At 43.5% G+C, this 20,405-nt stretch overlaps 1 long non-coding RNA gene across 1 annotated transcript in view; it reads left to right on the plus strand.

Annotated features, from left to right (window-relative positions):
- The window catches only part of LOC111184801 (uncharacterized), a 95,077-nt gene that overhangs the window by 56,134 nt on the left and 18,538 nt on the right, over positions 1-20,405 (plus strand). The window contains exon 4 of the long non-coding RNA XR_002647406.3: positions 3,597-3,660. This is a non-coding gene — a long non-coding RNA (uncharacterized LOC111184801). The remainder of the gene's footprint in view (positions 1-3,596; positions 3,661-20,405) is intronic.

A 20,405-nucleotide genomic window follows, 5' to 3' on the forward strand; every position in this document is an offset into this window, starting at 1 on the left:
TGTAAACATTTATAACCACTTGCCAAGTTGTTGATTAAGTAATTATCTATTTCAGCCCCACCTCCCACCCCCACTAGAATGTACCATGGCAGCATGACTGAGAATTACTACCATTGGCTATATAATAAATTATTTTAAAAAACAAACAGTAGCAGAGGGGAGTGATCAACAGGATCCAGTGCATTAGAGAAGTCCAAACTGGTAAGTACTGGAAAACGTCTACTGGACTGGGCAGCTGGAAGGACTAGCAACATTGAGAGCAGTTTGTGCAGGTTGTTGTTGGCTGGAGGCACCAGACTGCAGTGGGTTGAAGACGTCCTTTCCTTCACAGTCTCCTAGTTCTTCCCTCAAAAAACTCTTCCTCGCCCTTCACAGCTCTCAGTCCTAATAGTCACACGGTCATACCTGTGTATGAAACACTCCCCATGGGGCATTGTCAGTCCCTGCTCTCCAGCAGGGCACAGTCTGGTGGAGGAGGGCCCAGGGAGCTCCCAATCAGATGGGGTGTGTGTGTGTGTGTGTGTGTGTATGCAGAAATAATAATCATTAAAAAACAACAAATGTAAAAAAGCAAATCAGGAAGACACCTAAAGTCAAATGAATGCATGCTAAAGGGATGCCCGAGAGAAGAGGTTGACTCCGGAAGGAAGGCAGGGACACCCCTGCTGGCTCTGCAACACCAGGACCAACTGGGACATGAAGTCCGTAATTCATAGCCGATCAATCCTGGAGGGCCCAGTGCTTTGATCCCTTTGGAAACTGCTCTCTTCTCTGACAGCTGAGCCCTTCTCCTCGGAGGCCTAGGGCAGGAAGGTTTCTCTGTGAGATGTACTCTGGTGCCCCGCAGCCAGGATGATGGACGAGGAGGCAAGAGAGCTGCTCAGGGCGGCTGAGACCAGTGGGGCTGAGCAGGGAGAGAAATATGGCAGCGACACAGCTCTGTGTGTAGAGAATGATGAAGGCTCAAAGGCTGAACCCTGGGGAGCACCAAGTTTAGCAAGGGGAGTGCATGAAGAAAGCAGAGAAGGGCTGTCAGAAAAAGATGGAGAAAACAAGAAATGCGAAGACAGTTTCACCATGAGAGAGGGAACGCCAAGAGTGACTGCTGAATGCTCCACAGAGGTGCCTGCTGTAAGGCCTGGAAACACCTCCTTTAGATTTGATCATTAGGAGATCTCTGGGGAAATTGGGGAGAGCAGGATCAATGGGCTGAGCAGCAAATGGAAAGTGAGGAAGGGTCAGTGGGGTGCCAGATTTAGCAAATAAAAATAGAGGATACCCAGTTAAATTTGAATTTATCTGAAATTTGAATTTAAGATAAACAATGAATAATATTTTTAGTATTACTAGAATAAACCAATTATTCGTGGCTTATCTGGAATTCACATTTAACTGGGCATTCTGTACTTTGTGTAGTAATCCTAACAGGGTGGCATGTGGACTTCTCTCTCAAGCAACGTGGCTGGGAATAAAAGATGAGTACCAGGGCCATAGATGGAAGGGGACCCAGGTCAACGGAAAATTATGTCTAGATGGGATTGTCTGAGCGCGTAGAGCAGACAACAACACTTCCTGTGGTCTGTTTGTAGGCTGAAGGGAAACAGCCCATAGTGGGAAAGGCTAAGGACACAGTTGAGGGAGTAATTGATTATGTAAACCATGGGCCTCTAGCCAGGGTGAGAAATCACTTCCCACCCATAAAAAGCAGACAGTCCCTCCCCAGCCCTCCATCCCACGAAAAGTTCAGGAAACACAAGTTTCCAATTTTAATTTGCAAGTTGTTTGCTGCTACTTTGAAACTACAGGATTGTGGGTTTAATATGGAATCTTTCCAGTAAAAATCTTTTTATTTCGTTCTTTTTCTTGGTGTTTTAATGGACCACCATAGTTGCAAACATTTTTCTAAATAGATGAATCCACTTTGTCAACTTTGTGTCTCAAAATCCCATCACCAGAGCAAATCATTTTTAATGGCTAGATTCCATTACCAGTTCAGGCCACAAGCCTGAGTTTTTGAAGCAAATTAATCAGATTAGTGCTGTAACCCAGCTCCTCCCTCCTCTTTTTCTCTATTTTAAATCTTACTGTGAACGGTGAATTTGTCAAAGCCCCTTTTGATGATGAAAGATTGATAGCATTGGAGTCACCACATGATATATTCAACAGCTGTTTTTCTTCCTCATTACACCCTATTCCAGGGTCACATCTGGTTTGAAAAACTGGAAAAATGATGTCTTTTTGTTTATTTTTGTTCATTTTCCTCTAATTCCTTAGATTTCTGCCAGATTGGTAGCCTTCGTGACTCTTTTGTTTCTATGCTTGTGAGACAGAAAGGAAAAAGCACCCCCCTTTCCTCAACTCCTAACCCTAAGTCTGTCTGGTCTTAGCCCAGTCCACAAAGGCTAATTCTTTGCTGGGTTTTAGGCATGTGGGCCTCACAGCAGAAGCAGCACTGTGGCTTCCACTGCCTTTCCTAAGAATGTCCCTGGCTGCTGTTGGGACGTTAGCAATGTCCCTCCTTCATAAGGGTCTCTGAGACTTTTAGTAAGGAAAAAATAAATAAATAGATAACAACATTGGGATACACAAATTCCTTTTTTCCCAAATTACTTGTTCTATATTAGCTTCAAAATAAGTGTTCACCAGCTTTGTGTTAAAGAAAGCACCAGTGGACTGCCCACAGTACTGCTTGTTCTGTTTCTGGTCAGCTCCAGGCATCAGCAGAATCCATGTAAGTGGAGAACAATTGCTTTGAACAGATATCCTCAAGATAATCCATAATTTTTCCTTTTGCTTCCTCTCTCTTAGTACTCTGATTAGAGGTTGGTCGTCTTTGACACCTGGAATTCAAGACTGGGTCGGGGGAGGTTATGTTTGGGACCTGATCTCAAATGAAATATCTCTACGCAGTTAATGAGTAATTTAAGACTTTTTCTATGGTGCTTATCCCAAAAAGTAGACAAGTGCAGAGAGGGCTGGAGTTAAGCTGGGGCCAGGACAGGACATGAAAGGGAAATTTCTTTATGGATCAAAATATTTGCAGAGTTTCAAGCAGGCGTGGTACCAACAGGCCCCTCTGTTGACTGCTTCCTTCTGCTAAGCTCACCAGGGCATCAGGGTGGAGTGGCTCAGTATCAGGGACGATGTCTCCTGGAACATGTGGCCTAAATCACCTTATCTGAAGGTTGAAGCTCTCAAACTGTTCAAGCCAGAAAGGACTTTGGAGTCCCTGTAGCCCAGGGTCTGCCCGACTTTTAATTTCATGGTCTGTTAGGACTTGGGAGGGAAATAGTTTAAACAATAACAGGTTGTCAATTTTTATTTTGCTTATTGAACAAATAAAATATTCATCTTCTGTCATCATTTCAAAAAAAGGCACTTTAACATAAAAATATGAAAGACTTATTCTTACTCTTAACATAAAGGTTTTATCCCAGTTCTTTCCCAGAAGGTCAGTGTCAAGCTTACACCAACGTTACACAAATATATTAGAATACGTGTGTGGACGTGCATGCATCCAAATGCACACATGGTTATCATCATGGCACAAAGGAAACACCTGGTAAATAACAGTCATTATTATTATATTTCCACAGACCAGGAAGTCTTCATAAACTGGCCTCTGAGAACTGCAGATAGAGCAACCCTTTCCTCTTCCAGGTAAGGAAAAACTGGTCTAGAGTAGACGTGACTTGTCCAGCTAAGGTCCATGACCAGTTACTGAACATACTGAATAACTTGAGTAGAACTCAAGTTTCTTGACCAAGTATGATGTATCTCTGAAGTTTCCTAGAAAAAATTGAATTTGGCAAATGGCTGGAATCATTGGGCATCTGTCCAGTGTCTGGAGGGATGGGCAGGGAGCTAGCACTTTAGTGGGGCACAATGAGGTCGGTCAAGAGCCACCAGGAGGTCTGGCTACTGCTGCCTTCCTTTCCAACCCCAGAGAAAAATGAAAACAGGAGTAGGTTACCGCCTGGGGGTGAGGGGTGAGGGAGTCCCCACGTGAGGCAAGAGGAGGTGAGTAGCTGCGCTTTGCAAATCTTCCTCTTTCTGCCTTCAGTCCCAACACAGAACACCTGCTGAGCCTCTCAGGTCCCGCCTCTCACAACTCCGCTGGGGGTGCCCCCCTCTGCTGCATGAGGTCCTGCCCTCCCAGTCACCAGTCACAGGAAGATGCCCCAACACTATGACTTGTTTTTGCTGTTGTGATTTGGGGGCTATTCTTCATTTCCTAAGCCTTGGTGAGGGCCACTGGTTCAGGTAGGACTGTGTTTAGTGGCTGGTAACACACCCATGTCAGTGAGGCTGCTTTTCGATTTGACGTAGCAGGAAACCAGGTTGCCTGAGGCAGGCTCCTTCAGCCTCTCTGCTCCATCATCCTTTGCTTATGACTTTCATCCTCATGATTGCCTCCTGATCACATGTTCCAGGCAGGAAGAAGAAAAAAGACAATGATAAAAAAGGAAGGGGTGGGCCTATATCAGGAAATCCAACCTTTCTCACAAAAGCTCCAGTAGCTTCTGCAGATGCCTCATTGGTCAGAGCTATGTCAGAGCTCCTAGGTCCAAGGGAGGCCGGGAAATATGTTGTGTCTAGGCAACAAATTGTGATATATTAGTAAGGAAAGAATGGATAATTGGTAAGAAACATTGTCTGCCAGGAAGGCATATGAGTAAAATTGAGCCTCTTTGTTTCCCTTTATCTCTAAAGTCTACTTCACCAGGTCACGTTTGAAGGAACTGTTAGTCCAGATCCAGAAACCTTGACATCTATATGGGTCTTCACTGAAACCTCCATGCACATGTGCAGTAGATCACATGGCACACCTAGCCAACCTTTTCTACAAGCCTCTTTATGCTATTATCTACCTCCTCTCAGTACTGCTCCAATCTCCCTCTCTTGCTAAACAAAGTAAAACAGGTCTCTCTTCACTCACACCTCTGACCTCCTGTCCTATGTTTCCATGTTTTCCTTCACTGGTCTCTGTGCCCTTTCTTGTGGAAATTGATTTGGTCTCTGGGCTTTTACAAGTCTAGGCCTCTACCCATCACCCCTATAAGCACAACCATGGCTGAAAACAAAGAATCTGGGAGATTACATTGGGGCCTGTAACACATCCTTTTATATTTCCCCAGCTACCGAGGTGATGAGTGAACCCATGTAAACTCCAGCCCTGCTTACACATACCACATCTGTAGACACCTGTCAGGGCCAGTGAGCCCCTCTCTGCTGCCACGGAGACCCGGCCGCAGCCTTCCCGCTCAGCCTCTGGCTCTCCTTGCACTCTGTTTTAGTCCAAATTTTCCCTCTCCACGTTCATACCCATCCTATTGGATTCAGCCCAATAGTTTTCATTTACTCCTTCAAAGGCCTACTTAAGATAGACTCTGAGAAGACTCTCTCAGTTAACCTCGCCTGCCTCCAAGCCAGCCAGTCCACGGTGCTACTCTGAAAGTAAGCCCCTGTTTTATATTATTTTTATTTGACTTGGTATTCAACTTTTGGATCTCATGTCTGTTTTCTTTATAGCTGTTTTCTCTCCACCATTAGGCTGTGAGCAACCTGAGGGTAAGGGTAGGGCCTGGGTCTCCCATCAGCCCCTCAGAACAAGGGTTACTCTTTTTTTTCTAGCTGGTGTGTTTTGGGCACCTTCCATGTGTCAGACACTGAGGGAGGTGCTAAGGATATAAGGCAGATGCAGTCCCCAGCTTCCCTCTTCTTGTCCTTTTCCTACCCCCAGGATGGTGCTCTGTTGATCCATCTGACTGACCACTGTCATGATGGAGATGAGGGAGGACATTGGGATTCAGCCCCCAGAGATGAGCCCCATCACTGTCTTCCTGGACTCCAAGTTCATACCACTCTGGCAGCTCCTCTGAAAAGTCCCCAGGTCTCCTCCCAGTATCCCGGCTTCCGGTGTTACTGTGTTGGCTCTGCCTGCCTGCCTACAGCACAGCCAGGGACTGAAGGAGCATTTATCCCAAATGAGGGCAGTCAGCTGAATTTCCAAGTAACAGATTTTTTCCACTTCAATTTTTCTCTTTTGCCCAAATAACGCATTCATTTTGTGGAAAAGGGATGAGGCAGTTCTTCTAAGGGTTAAAGATTTTATGAGGAATACCTGGGGGATGGGCAGGGCTCAGCCAAAGCCCTTCTCCTGTTGGGAGGGAAGGCAAGAGGAAGCAATGGAGAGGGCTCTCCAGCCCCCAAGGATGACCGAGGGGATGAGGTCAAGCCAGGGGGCCGAGCCTTTTCTCCTCCCACCCGATTCTCCACCCACCGTCCCTTCATCTCTTTCCCTTTTTTTGTCTTCTTCTCTTTCTCTCTTCTTTCCTGTTTTCTTCTGTCCCTCTCCTTCTTTGTTCATGAATTCATTCATTCATGCATTCTCTCAGTGGGCATTGCTTTAGCAGGTGCTGTATGTCAAACACTGTGCTATAAGCTAAAAATACAGAGTAAAAAAGTCAAGGCTCAAGGCTTTTACGGTCTAGGGCCTGTGGAGGGTGGGGCACCCAGATGACAGGCTGGGGGGAGGAGTGACAATTGGCAAAGAGAGTTAACTGCTAAGTCTCCAAGTACATTCAGAGTCTTAGGCAGTACATCTAAAACAGGGAAAACTGGGATCAAGGAGACAGGACTCAGAGAACCTCTAGTGTGTATCCATGCCGCCTGGCTCATTCATCTCTCCTATCCTATCCTAGGCAGAGACATCTCAGTGATAAAGAACATGGACTGTGTGAGCAGGCTGCCCCCCATTCAAATCCCAGGTCTACCACTTTCTGTGATCATAACAAGTCACCTAATCTTTTATTTATTTATAACAGATTTTCTTTTTCTAGGGCCATTTTGGGTTCACAGCAAAATTCAGCAGAAAGTACAAAGAGTTCCCCATGTACAGCTGCCTCCCCCGCCAGGCACAGCCTCCCCTACTATCAACATCCTACACCAGAGCGGGGCGTCTGTTACAGTCGAGGAAACTACACTGACACATCATTATCACCCAAAGTCCATAGTTTACCTTCAGGTTCGCTCTCGGTGTTGTACATTCTATGGGTTTTGACAAGTGTGTAACGACATGTATCCACCAGTATACTGTCATTACAGAAATAGTTTCACTGCCCAAAAAACTCTCTGTGTTTGCCTTCCGTTGGTCTTCTTATTCTCAATTTCTTCTTCTTTGGGTGATCATGGGGATAACACGTGGTAATATATTGTACATGAGGGCCTTGCTTTAGGTGTGAGTTATTAGTATAATATTCCCATGAAAAGCCCAGAGGCCCTCCCCCAGTGGGCCCTGATCGTATTGCACGGTATTGGAGGAAGGAATGGACCAGGTGGCGAGGGGTGAACGCTCTCCGGAACAGTGAGATGACACGCTGCCTCAGCTGGTTGGGTGGTAGGCTACTTGGGGAGCAATAGTGGAAGGAGGATATGGAGACGCACAGGATTCCAAAGGGGCTCTGGACTGCTCTCTGCTCCCGAAGTAGCCCATCCAACTTTATCCAGGCAGTCCTCTGACTGCTCTTGGCAGGGGTTTAGAGAGCCTGCGTTGAGTCCGGTCCACGTGGCTGATGTGGAGAGGGAGGGAGGGCTCGTGCCCAGGCTGGGCCACGCTGGCTTTGGAGAAATTGTTCCTGAAAGTCCCTGGCAGGAAGAGGGCTGCTGTAGGCTGTTAATCTGCAATGCAAATCGACAAGTAAACAGTCTCCAATGAGAATCTCAGATGCCAGAGGCCGGGTTCATTGCAGAGACCCAGACACTCATCCTGGGCTCCAGGTGGGGGCCAGCTAGAGGGAGCCTGTGTATGAGCTGAGGCAGAGCTGCTGGCCTCTCGCCCCTCCCATATCCAGATAGGTATGTTGCCCAGGAGATCTCAGTCTCCTCCTGCCCCCAGACAGGCACAGGGAGAAGAAGACTTGACAGTACAGATGGCACAAATATATCACCTGTTGTTCAGATGGGAAAACTCATTCTAGGGTCTGCTTGGGCTGACTAGACAGAGCAAATGAACTGGACCCTGGTGCTAGAGACATGGGTGGGCTGCGTGGTGGGCTTGGGAGTACACGCTCAGTCTCCACCTCCGTTGGGTCTGTCACCAGGCAGGGGCACAGCCGGGTTTGGGGGGAAGCCAGGTGCTTGCTGTATATATACTCAGAATTTATTGGCCTGTGGTAAGCAGGGGTGGGGAGAGAGAAGATGGAATGGAACACATCTGGTGACCTGATGTTTTTGTTTTCCTACTCTTGCTTGGTTGAGGGCTTTTGCTGTGCTTGGGGCTGGAGGAAGAAGTCCGGAAAATGGGATGAGGCCCTAGAAGGGAAGATGGGGGCAGGGAGTGTACGTTACTTGGCTGGGCTCAGACAGGGAGAGCCAGTTTGAGCCTGGGAAGGCCTCTGCACCTTACAGAGTGGGAGGGAGCTCAGTTTCCTTGTGTGAAGATTCGATTAGGAAGAAAAGTATGATCACATGAACATTTAGCAGCATTTCCAACAAAGACAAACCCGGCAACCATATCCATACATAAACCCCAAGGAAGTACATAAACACATACACCTTCAAGTATAGTTGCAAACGCGGCCATCAACTGTACATACAATGAAAGCTCATACATCTTACTTACACGCATACTGCCTCTGAAACACAGGCAGCCATGTTCATCAAGACCAGAGGGAGTCTCACTGACCCTAAAGATCAAGACCAACGTGCCTTGAACCATCATCACCCCTTGGATGTTGCAAAGCCTAACGCCCATCTCAAGTTTTCTGCATACTTCCAGAGGGCATGCCTGCTTTTGGTGAATCATACAAGCCAGGGTCCCCCGGCCATTCCTCACGACAATCTCTGTTCCACATCACCTCCATGCAGACAGAGAACGTGGCAGAAACACTCTCAAGGCTTCCATGATGTGGCAAGCTTAGGAAGATTTGAAGAAATGAAGAAATGTACTTTATAACAATGCAAAAAACTCAAATAATAGGCATTTCTGTTCTTATTTTTAAAAACCTATTGGTCATTCTCACAACTCCAGATCCAGACACTCTCCACCTTATTCAGCAAATCTTCTTTCCCCTCTCCTCTGTTGTCTTATTCTCAGGGACAAAATCCAAATTCCTCTCATTTTCTTGCATGGAGCAACTCAGCTGTCTCCAACCTCTGTCCCCAACCTTGGCTCCTGAACCCCCTTAAGATAGCCAAAAACTCACTGGAAACTCTGAAAATAGCCCCCGTGGCTTGCTGATTAAGGCCATCTGCCTCTCCCATCTTCCTCTAGAGGGGTAATATATATATACATATATACATATATATATATATATATATATATATATATATATAAACATCTTTATTGGAGTATAATTGCTTTACAATGGTGTGTTAGTTTCTGCTTTATAACAAAGTGAATCAGCTACACGTATACATATATCCCCATATCTCCTCCCTCTTGCGTCTCCCTCCCACCCTCCCTATTCCACCCCTTTAGGTGGTCACAAAGCACCGAGCTGCTCTCCCTGTGCTATGTGGCTGCTTCCCACTAGCTATCGGTTTTACGTTTGGTAGTGTATATATGTCCATGCCACTCTCTCACTTCATCCCAGCTTACCCTTCCCCCTCCCCGTGTCCTCAAGTCCATTCTCTACATCTGCAACTTTATTCCTGTCCTTCCCCTAGGTTCTTAAGAACCATTTTTTTTATTTTTATTTTTTAGATTCCATATATGTGTGTTAGCATATGGTATTTGGTTTTCTCTTTCTGACTTACTTCAGACCGTATGACAGTCTCTAGGTCCATCCACCTCACTACAAACAACTAAATTTCATTTCTTTTATGGCTGAGTAATATTCCATTGTATATATGTGCCACATCTTCTTTATCCTTTCATCTGTCAATGGACACTTAGGTTCCTTCCATGTCCTGGCTATTGCAAAGAGAGCTGCAATAAACATGTGGTACATGATTCTTTTTGAATTATGGTTTTCTCAGGGTATATGCCCAGGAGTGGTATTGCTGGGTCATATGGTAGTTCTATTTTTAGTTTTTTAAGGAACTTCCATACTGTTCTCCATAGTAGCTGTATCAATTTACATTCTCACCAACAGTGCAGGAGGGTTCACTTTTCTCCACACCCTCTCCAGCATTTACTGTTTGTAGATTTTTTGATGATGGCCATTCTGACTGGTGTGAGGTGATACCTTATTGTAGTTTTGACTTGCATTTCTCTAATGATTAGTGATGTTGAGCATCCTTTCATGTGTTTGTTGGCAGTCTGTATATCTTCTTTGGACAAACGTCTATTTAGGTCTTCTGCCCAATTTTGGATTGGGTTGTTTGTTTTTTTGATATTGAGCTGCATGAGCTGCTTGTAAATTTTGGAGATTAATCCTTTGGCAGTTGCTTCATTTGCAAATATTTTCTCCCATTCTGAGGGTTGTCTTTTCGTCTTGTTTATGTTTTCCTTTGCTGTGCAAAAGCTTTTAAGTTTCATTATGTCTCATTTGTTTATTTTTATTTTTATTTCCATTACTCTAGGAGGTGGGTCAAAAAGGATCTTGCCATGATTTATGTCATAGAGTGTTCTGCCTATGTTTTCCTCTAAGAGTTTTATAGCGTCTGGCCTTACATTGAGGTCTTTAATCCATTCTGAGTTTACTTTTGTGTATGGTGTTAGGGAGTGTTCTAATTTCATTCTTTTACATGTAGATGTCCAGTTTTCCCAGCACCACTTATTGAAGAAGCTGTCTTTTCTCCATTGTATTTTCTTGCCTCCTTTATCAAAAATAAGACGACCATATGTGCATGGGTTTATCTCTGGGCTTTCTATCCTGTTGCATTGATCTATGTTTCTCTTTTTGTGCCAGTACCATACCATCTTGATTACTGTAGCTTTGTAGTATAGTCTGAAGTCCAGGAGCCTGATTCCTCCAACTCTGTTTTTCTTTCTCAAGGTTGCTTTGGCTATTCAGGGTCTTTTGTGTTTCCATACAAATTGTGAAATTTTTTGTTCTAGTTCTCTGAAAAATGCCATTGGTAGTTTGATAGGGATTGCATTGAATCTGTAGATTGTTTTGGCTAGTATAGTCATTTTCACAATGTTGATTCTTCCAATCCAAGAACATGGTCTATCTCTCTACCTGCTTGTATCATCTTTAATTTCTTTCATCAGTGTCTTATAGTTTTCTGCATACAGGTCTTTTGTCTCCTTAGGTAGGTTTATTCTTAGGTATTTCATTGTTTTTGTTGCAGTGGTAAATGGCAGTATTTCCATAATTCCTCTTTCAGATTTTTCATCATTAGTCTATAGGAATGAAAGAGATTTCTGTGCATTAATTTTGTATCCTACTACTTTACCAAATTCATTGATTAGCTCTAGTAGTTTTCTGGTAGCATCTTTAGGATTCTCTATGTATAGTATCATGTCATCTGCAAACAGTCACAGCTTTACTTCTTCCTTTCCAGTTTGGATTCCTTTTATTTCTTCTTCTTCTCTGATTGCTGTGGCTAAAACTTCCAAAACTATGTTGAATAATAGTGGTGAGAATGGGCAACCTTGTCTTGTTCCTGATCTTAGAGGAAATGCTTTCAGTTTTTCACCATTGAGAACGATGTTGGCTGTGGGTTTGTTATATATGGCCTTTATTATGTTGAGGTAAGTTCCCTCTATGCCTACTTTCTGGAGGGTTTTTATCATAAATTGGTGTTGAATTTTGTCGAAAGCTTTTTCTGCATCTATTGAGATGATCATATGGTTTTTCTCCTTCAATTTGTTAATATGGTTTATCACATTGATTGATTTGAGTATATTAAAGAATCCTTGCATTCCTGGGATAAACCCCACTTGATCATGGTGTATGATCCTTTTAATGTGCTGTTGGATTCTGTTTGCTAGCATTTTGTTGAGAACTTTTGCACCTAGTTCATCAGTGATATTGGCCTGCAGTTTTCTTTCTTTGTGACATCCTTGTCTGGTTTTGGTATCAGGGTGATGGTGGCCTCATAGAATGAGTTTGGGAGTGTTCCTCCCTCTGCTCTATTTTGGAAGAGTTTGAGAAGGATAGGTGTTAGCTCTTCTCTAAATGTTTGATAGAATTCGCCTGTGAAGCCACCTGGTCCTGGGCTTTTGTTTGGTGGAAGATTTTTAATCACAGTCTCAATTTCAGTGCTTGTGTTTGGTTTGTTTATATTTTCTCTTCCTTCCTGGTTCAGTCTCAGAAGGTTGTGCTTTTCTAAGAATTTGTCCATTTCTTCCAGGTTGTCCATTTTATTGGCATAGAGTTGCTTGTAGTAATCTCTCATGATCCTTTGTATTTCTGCAGTGTCAGTTGTTACTTCTCCTTTGTCATTTCTAATTCTATTGATTTGAGTCTTCTCTATTTTTTTCTTGATGGGTCTGGTCAATGGTTTCTCAATTTTGTTTATGTTCTCAAAGAACCAGCTTTTAGTTTTATTGATCTTTGCTATTGTTTCCTTCATTTCTTTTTCATTTATTTCTGATCTGATCTTTATGATTTCTTTCCTTTTGCTAACTTTGGGGTTTTTTTGTTCTTCTTTCTCTAACTGCTTTAGGTGTAAGTTTAGGTTGTTTATTTGAGATTTTTCTTGTTTCTTGAGGTAGGATTGTACTGCTATAAACTTCCCTCTTAGAACTGCTTTTGCTGCATCCCATAGTTTTTGGGTCATCATGTTTTCATTGTCATTTATTTCTAGGTATTTTCTGATTTCCTCTTTGATTTCTTCAGTGATCTCTTGGTTATTTAGTAGTGTATTGTTTAGCCTCCATGTGTTTGTATTTTTTACAGATTTCTTTTCCTGTAACTGATATGTAGTCTCATAGTGTTGTTGTCAGAGAAGATACTTGATATGATTTCAATTTTCTTAAATTTACCAAGGCTTGATTTGTGACCCAAGATATGATCTGTCCTGGAGAATGTTCCATGAGCACTTGAGAAGAAAGTGTATTCTGTTGCTTTTGGATGGAATGTCCTATATTTATAGGACAATTAAGTCCATTAAGTCAATTAAGTCCATCTTGTTTAATGTGTCATTTAAAGCTTGTGTTTCCTTATTTATTTTCATTTTGGATGATCTGTCCATTGGTGAAAGTGGGGTGTTAAAGTCCCCTACTATGATTGTGTTACTGTCGATTTCCCCTTTTATGGCTGTTAGCATCTGCCTTATGTATTGAGGTGCTCCTATGTTGGGTGCATAAATATTTACAATTGTTATATCTTCTTCTTGGATTGATCCCTTGATCATTATGTAGTGTCCTTCTTTGTCTCTTGTAATAGTCTTTATTTTAAAGTCTATTTTGTCTGATATGAGAATTGCTACTCCAGCTTTCTTTTGATTTCCATTTGCATGGAATATCTTTTTCCATCCCCTCACTTTCAGTCTGTATGTGTCCCTAGGTCTGAAGTGGGTCTCTTGTAGACAGCATATATACAGGTCTTAATTTTGTATCCATTCACCGAATCTATGTCTTTTGGTGGGAGCATTTAATCCTTTACATTTAAGGTAGTTATTGATATGTATGTTTCTATTACCATTTTCTTAATTGTTTTGGGTTTGTTATTGTAGGTCTTTTCCTTCTCTTGTGTTTTGTGCCTAGAGAAATTTCTTTAGCATTTGTTGTAAAGCTGGTTTGGTGGTGCTGAATTCTCTTAGGTTTTGCTTGTCCATAAAGGTTTTAACTTCTCCGTCGAATCTGAATGAGATCCTTGCTGGGTAGAGTAATCTTGGTTGTAGGTTTTTCCCTTTCATCACTTTAAATATGTCCCGCCACTCCCTTCTGGCTTGCAGAGTTTCTGCTGAAAGATCAGCTTTTAACCTTACGGGGATTCCCTTGTATGTTATTTGTTGTTTTTCCCGTGCTGCTCTTAATATTTTTGCTTTGTATTTAATTTTTAATAATTTGATTAATATGTGTCTTGGCATGTTTCTCCTTGGATTTATCCTGTATGGGACTCTCTGCACTTGCTGGGCTTATTACTTCCTTTCCCATATTAGGGACGTTTTCAACTATAATCTCTTCAAATATTTTCTCAGTCCCTTTCTTTTTCTCTTCTTCTTCTGGGACCCCTATAATTTGAATGTTGGTACGTTTAAGGTCGTCCCAGAGGTCTCTGAGACTGTCCTCAATTCTTTTCATTCTTTTTTCTTTATTCTGCTCTGCAGTAGTTATTTCCACTATTTTATCTTCCAGGTCACTTATCTGTTCTTCTGCCTCAATTATTCTGTGATTGATTCCTTCTAGAGAATTTTAAATTTCATTTATTGTGTTGTTCATCATAGTTTGTTTGCACTTTAGTTCTTCTAGGTCTTTGTTAAACGTTTCTTGTATTTTCTCCATTCTATTTCCAAGATTTTGGGTCATCTTTACTATCATTACTCTGAGTTGTTTTTCGGGTAGACTGCCTATTTCCTCTTCATTTGTTTGGTCTGGTGGGTTTTTATCTTGCTCCTTCATCTGCTCTGTGTTTCTCTGTCTTCTCATTTTGCTTAACTTATTGTGTTTGGGGTCTCCTTTTCACAGGCTGCAGGTTCATAGTTCCCATTGTTTTTGATGTCTGCCCCCAGTGGCTAAGGTTGTTTCAGTGGGTTGTATAGGCTTCCTGGTGGAGGGGAATGGTGCCTGTGTTCTGGTGGATGAGGCTGGATCTTGTCTTTCTGGTGGGGAGGACCACGTCCGGCGGTGTGTTTTGGGGTGTCTGTGACCTTATTATGATTTTAGGCAGCCTCTCTGCTAATGGGTGGGGTTGTGCTCCTGTCTTGCTAGTTGTTTGGCATAGGGTGTCCAGCATTGTAGCTTGCTGGTTGTGAGTGGAGCTGGGTCTTAGCACTGATATTGAGATCTCTGGGAGAGCTTTCGCCATTTGATATTACAAGGAGCTGGGAGGTCTCTAGTGGATCAATGTCCTGAACTAGGCTCTCCCACCTCAGAGGCACAGGCCTGACACCCAGCCAGAGCACCAAGACCCTGTCAGCCACACAGCTCAGAAGAAAAGGGAGAAGATAAGAAAGAATGAAAAAAAAATAAAGTTATTAAAATTAAAAATTTATTAAAAATAAAAAAGTAAAAAAAAAAGAAAGAAAGAAGAGAGCAACCAAACAAAAAACAAATCCACCAATGATAACAAGCTCTAAAAACTATACTAAAAAAAAAAAAAATGGATAGACAGAACTCGAGGACAAATGTTAAAAGCAAAGCTATACAGACAAAATCACACAAAGAAGCATACACATACACACTCACAAAAAGAGAAAAAGGAAAAAGATATATATATACACCTACATATAAAAAAAAAGGAAGAGAGCAACCAAATGTATAAACAAATCTACCAATGATAATAAACTCTAAATACTAAACTAAGATAAACATAGAACCAGAAACAAATTAGATGCAGAAAGCAAACCCCAAGTCTACAGTTGCTCCCAAAGTCCAACGCCTCAATTTTGGAAACATTTGTTGTCTATTCAGGTATTCCACAGATGCAGGATACATCAAGTTGATTGTGGAGATCTAATCCGCTGTTCCTGAGGCTGCTGGGAGAGATTTCCCTTTCTCTTCTTTGTTCGCACAGCTCCTGGGGTTCAGCTTTGGATTTGGCCTCGCCTCTGAGTGTAGGCCGCCTGAGGGCGTCTGTTCTTTGCTCAGACAGGACGGGGTTAAAGGAGCCGCTGATTAGGGAGCTCTGGCTCACTCAGGCCGTGTGGGGGGCGACGGGGAGGAAAGGGTATGGATGCGGGGCGAGCCTGCAGCAGCAGAGGCCAGCATGATGTTGCAACAGCCTGAGGCACGCTGTGTGTTCTCCTGGGGAAGTTGTCCCTGGATCCCGGGACCCTGGCAGTGGTGGGCTGCACGGGCTCCCCGGAAGAGCGGTGTGGATAGTGACCTGTGCTCGCGCACAGGCTTCTTGGTGGCTGCAACAGCAGCCTTAGCATCTCATGCCTGTCTCTGGTGTCTGCGCTGATAGCCACGGCTCGCGCCTGTCTCTGGAGCTTGTTTAGGTGGTGCTCTGAATCCCCTCTCTTTGCAAATCCCGAAACAATGGTTTCTTGCCTCTTAGGCAGGTCCAGACTTTTCCCCGGACTCCCTTCCGGCTAGCTGTGGCGCACTAACCCCCTTCAGGCTGTGTTCACGCAGCCAACCCCAGTCCTCTCCTTGGGCTCTGACCTCTGAAGCCCAAGCCTCAGCTCCCAGCCCCCACCCGACCCGGCAGGTGAGCAGACAAGCCTCTCAGGCTGGTGAGTGCTGGTCGGCACCGATCCTCTGTGCGGGAATCTCTCCACTTTGCCCTCTGCACCCCTGTTGATGCGCTCTTCTCTGTGGCTCCAAAGCTTCCCCCCTTCCACCCCCGCCCCACCGTCTCTGCCAGTGAAGGGGCTTCCTAGTGTGTGGAAACCTTTCCTCCTTCACAGCTCCCTCCCACTGGTGCAGGTCCCGTCCCTATTCTTTTGTCTCTGTTTTTTCTTTTTTCTCTTGCCCTACCCAAGTACCTGGGGAGTTTCTTGCCTTTTGGGAAGTTTGAGATCTTCTGCCAGCCTTCAGTAGGTGTTCTGTAGGAGTTGTTCCACGTGTAGATGTACTTCTGATGTATTTGTGGAGAGGAAGGTGATCTCCACGTCTCACTCTTCTGCCACCTTGAAGGTCCTCTCAAGGGTAGTTTATATTTTTCTAGTTGAACTTAAATATGCAAATACACACTTAGCCACAGAAACACAGAACTCTCTGTCCATGTCACCAGACAGGTTAGGCAGAAGACAAAGTCATCTCTGCCATGCTCAGGTCAGTAAGCTAAGTCTAACCTTCTGCCTCCTCCCCCACCCCCTCCCCACTTCCTGCTTCAAGGGTTCTGTGGGCTCTTCTAACCGTGGACTTATTAATTTATAAAGTCAACATCACTGAGAGTCTGTTTATGCCAACCAGTCTTCTTGGGATACAAAGATGAATGAAACAAAGCCATGGAACATAGGAGCTCAAATCATAGATGCGGGGTGCAGATAAGTACAAGGGTAATCATGATTTAATGAGATTATGCCTGTGATATGGAAGTAAAATGTGCTGCTGGAATACAGACGAAGGGTAGTTTAATCAGTTTGGCAGTGGAAGTATGGAGAAGGTGTGCAAGATGAGTAAAAGTTCATCACTTAAAAAAGAGGGGTTGTCATTGGGGACCAAACCAAGCCATCATTCATTCATTCATCCATTCATACCTTCACTCACTAATTTTTAGGACTGTGATAAGCAATAAACAAGACAGACAGACTTTACTTTTTTTTTTTTTTTTTGCGGTACGTGGGCCTCTCACTGTTGTGGCCTCTCCCGTTGCAGAGCACAGGCTCCGGACGCACAGGCTCAGTGGCCATGGCTCACGGGCCCAGCCGCTCCACGGCATGTGGGATCTTCCCAGACCGGGGCACGAACCTGTGTCCCCTGCATCGGCAGGCGGACTCTCAACCACTGCGCCACCAGGGAATCCCCAGACTTTACTTTTAATGGAAACTTTAATACACATGGGAGTGTTCTGGAAGGGAAAGCTGAGTGAGATGAACCTCTCTAAGGAGGTGACACTTAGGCTGAGACCTAAAGGAAGAATAAGCATTAGCTAGGTGAAAAAGAGTGGAAACATGTTCAGGCAGAGGAAGGAACATGTTCAAATCTAAAAGTGAGAAAGAGTTTCATGCTTATGAGAAACAGCAAGTCGTCTGGTGTCATTGATGCTAAGAGACACGGAGAAGAGTGCCATGAAATGAGGCTAAGGAAGTAGGAAGGGTCCAGACATATTAAGGGATTCCCCCAACACACACACTTCCTCCTGATATGGCTGTGTGCAGAATTAGGGGGAACACTAAGAAGACAGAGCCTGGAGTTTAACTCTATGAGTTGAGTTCAACTCTATGAGATTAAAGAGCTTTGAGCTGGGAGCTCCTCTGCATCCAGTCACTTGGTAAGGGAGATGTGGTCCAGGAAGAATACAAGTGTAAGCCAACAGAGCTGCAACCTTGGTATACTGTAGCCGTGTCACATGAAGGCATGGAATTCTCCTCCCTTAAAGACTCACCATCATGGCTGGTACAGGGCCATGGATCAACAAGGATGTCACGCAGCATCAGATAGGGATGCATCAGTCAAATGTGACCATCCTACAAATAAGACGCCATATAACACTCAAAGGTGGCCAGAAGAAAGGACCCGATGGTGGCCTGGCATATTCTCAAGTTCCCCCCTTCTTTTGGCCTTTGAATGCAGATTGACTTTTTTGGACTAAGCGACCACTATGGTCCTTAGGCTCAAAATGGGTACAGATTGAGGGTCAAGTGGTTAGTGTGAATAGTAAACAGAGGCAAGTCCTTATTTTTATTCCAAACTTGTAACATTAATCATACAAGTTACACTAAATGTTTTTGATGCGACACCAACAAAAGCATTTAGGCTAGGAAATGTAAAGATCAGAATTACGTTTGTAAAAGATTACTTTGAATACTGGTGAGTTCAAAGTATTCATGGAATACTTTGGAATGCATTAAAGGAGAGAAAGAAAATAAAGCCTGAGAGACTAATTAGGAGGTTTTATTAGTTAGAAATGCTTTCAGCTTCAAGTAAGAGAATACCCAACATAGTTTAAACCTTGGTTTAACAACAAGAAGTCCCCCAGGTATGGTTGGGCAGCTCAATAATATCATTAAAGACCCAAGCTTGTTCTATCCTTCCACTCCACCACTGTCCATGTGTTGGCTTTTTATTCTCTTGCTTGTCCCCTCATGTTTGCAAGATGATTGTCTTACCTCAAGACACAATAATCTTATTGAAGGCAGAGAAAAGGAGGAAGGAACAGTGCTAGCCACCATCTGTTCCTTTTCTCAGAAAAGCAAAACTTTCCCAGAAGCTCATCACAGATGTCTCCTTACATCTCATTTGTCAGAATTGGATCACAATGCCCCTCTAACTGCAAGCAAGACTGCAAAATTGAAAATCTGGATTGTACATTATAATTCAGTGCGTGAAGCTTGAAACATTGCTGCCTGGAGCAAAATTGGGGTTCTCATAGCCAGGTGAAAAGAGAAATGACTGTTGAGTAGGAAATAAACAGCAATGGTCACAGAGGCAAGAGAAGAGGGCCCCAGATAAGATACATTGGAGACAGAGATATTTAAAAGGTGGAAGTTACAGAACTTGGTGATGGGATGAGGAGAATAAAGGAGGGAAAGAGGAAAAGGTTGATTTCCAGGTTATCAGTTTGGGCAGCCAATGGATTATAATGTCATCAGAAAATATGAGGAAAAAACACAGATGTGGGGAAGATGAAAAGTCTACTTTTAGACATTTTGAGTTTGAGGAGTTTGCATATATCCAAGTATTAATATCATGTATGTAGGTGGATATATCACTCTGGAGCACAGGAGTAAGGTCTGGGCTATAGATATGGATTTGAGAATCATTGGAAGCCATGGGAATAAAGGGGTTTATTAGAGAGGATGCCTTGGGTTACAAACAAGGTTAAGGAGAGAAAAAGAACAAATTTGGCTCACACAGCAGGAAATACATAGGATGGGGCTAAATTATGGTCCAAGAGCATCTAATACTGATACTCAGATCTGGAAGGTGGTTTTTTTCCCTTCCCTCCAGCTCCCACTTTTCTTTATCTTTTATAAGATAACAAACCATTTCTGTGTATATTACTTCATTATATCCTCATGACTATCCCCTGAAGCAGGTATATTATTATCCCCACTTTAAACATGAAAAGTCAAAACCTAAAAGATTAAGTGTCCTGTCCTCACTCAAGAAGGGAAAGGAATTTAGATTTGCAGTCTGCAAGGGACATGAACCTCTGACTCTCAGAGCTCCTAGACCTTTAGCTATGGGCAGAAAGGGCCTTTCAATGAAGCTGTAAATTATCTCCTCCTTGTTGTCGTGTAGACAAGCATGAACGATGATTGTCTCTCTCTTGCAACAGCTCACTGAAGGTCAGCAGGAACTGACCAACACAAGTCAACATCCCAACATTTTTCTATCAAGCCCCCTAAATCACCACTCCTGGAGTTGTTTGACTTTTGTCAACAACAAATCATGGGAATGATTTGAGCATGTATAAAAAAATGAATAAGATCCAGGAAAGCAGAAAAGATGGAAGATATAGAAAATAGAGGTGTGAAGGTGGTAGAGCGTGGGATCCATAGCACCAATGGAAAGACTGGCCTCACAAGCTGCCTTCCATTGTAACAGGAAGGCCAGAAGAGAGAATGGGAAAGGATGCAAGGAAGATTGTATATGTCTATGTCAGCTTGCTCTACCCCATTTCAATACCTTTCTATATTACCTTTCTCTGTTATAGAGGCTGGAAAGAGCAAAACTAAAATTGCTGATGTCCCTTGCAGCTAGGAGTGTCCATGGGATGAGTTCTAGTCAA

Source organism: Delphinapterus leucas, chromosome 1 (genome assembly GCF_059928025.1).
Source record: "Delphinapterus leucas isolate spDelLeu-1000000601 "Yukka" chromosome 1, BTC_Dleu_Yukka2, whole genome shotgun sequence".
Lineage (NCBI taxonomy): Eukaryota > Metazoa > Chordata > Mammalia > Artiodactyla > Monodontidae > Delphinapterus > Delphinapterus leucas.